Source organism: Amphimedon queenslandica, unplaced genomic scaffold (genome assembly GCF_000090795.2).
Source record: "Amphimedon queenslandica unplaced genomic scaffold, v1.1 AMPQUscaffold_12634, whole genome shotgun sequence".
Lineage (NCBI taxonomy): Eukaryota > Metazoa > Porifera > Demospongiae > Haplosclerida > Niphatidae > Amphimedon > Amphimedon queenslandica.
The window spans coordinates 12,420-13,490 of record NW_003547130.1 but is presented as its reverse complement, the minus strand read 5'-3'; the positions used below and the strand labels follow the sequence as shown (position 1 = coordinate 13,490).

At 42.1% G+C, this 1,071-nt stretch overlaps 1 protein-coding gene across 1 annotated transcript in view; it reads left to right on the top strand.

Moving 5' to 3' along the window:
* The window catches only part of LOC109587263 (uncharacterized), a 16,949-nt gene that overhangs the window by 14,827 nt on the left and 1,051 nt on the right, over positions 1-1,071 (top strand). The window lies entirely within an intron of this gene.

The following is a 1,071-nucleotide window of genomic DNA, read 5'->3' as shown; positions in this document are numbered from 1 at the left end:
AGCAACTTTTAAAATTCATTTTAAAAGCAAATTTTGCTCAAAATTTTTACACAGCACAAGAATATGTAAAATTCTCTTCTGAGCCCTGTAGTACAGGTATAATTCTTTTTTCTCACTCCCTCTCTTTCTCTCTCACTATCAGAGGCGTATTTAGGGGGGGGGCTGAGGGGGCTTGAGCACCCCCCTCAGGGCTGGGCTCAGAAAAAATTACTGAAGTCCTGGACTCTTGCATCACTACCAAGCCTCTTAGCAAAGTTATCTAGCCCCCTGATCATGATTTCAGCAGTTTCCAGTGCTTTAAGGAGCAATCAGAAGTACCAGTAACATAGCAGTATCACTGGCGGATCCAGAAAAATTAAAAGGGGAGTTCCATTTCACTTAAGTAGGTGTAGCTCATTAATTTTAATTAAAATTTGGGTGTAGATCTAACTAATAAAATGGAGGAAAAGTGATGCAAACTGACTGCAAAGAATCCAAAGATACTGCAAAAAGACAACTTCTTCTGCCAAAGGGGGGGTTCCATGGAACCCCCCTAGATCCGCCACTGAGTATGCTTGAAATGATCTTGGCCCCACCCGTAATTGTCGAAAATGCAGGAAAAGGCCGTTTTACCACCGTAAAAGTGGGTGTGGCAAAAATCGCGGCACGCTTCGCGCGCCCTCAGCACCCCCCTTCTTCACACGGGTGTTTCAAATGAATTATTCTTGGACATTTAGTTTGCGCAGAGAAATTTTGAAATTTTATGGTTGCCATGGTGACACTGTGCATAACAACCTTCTAAATTGATTTTTTACTGTCTTGTGGTGGAGCTACAGGGTCAAAGTGGAGTCTATTTGTTTTAGCAAAACCAGAGCTTCAAGTAGCTCTTTGTTCCATGTTACTACGACTTTCTGGTCAAAAGTTATGGATCATAAAGGGTGGAACTTACACATGAATCTTTTAGCTAACTGAAGGTTTTCTCTGAAGTAAGGGACTACTCATTAGGTAGCCTTATGTAACCCCTTTTCAAGTAGACTGTTGCTGTACTGCCACGTTTTTGCCACGGTCTGTTACCATACCAGAGCAAACAGT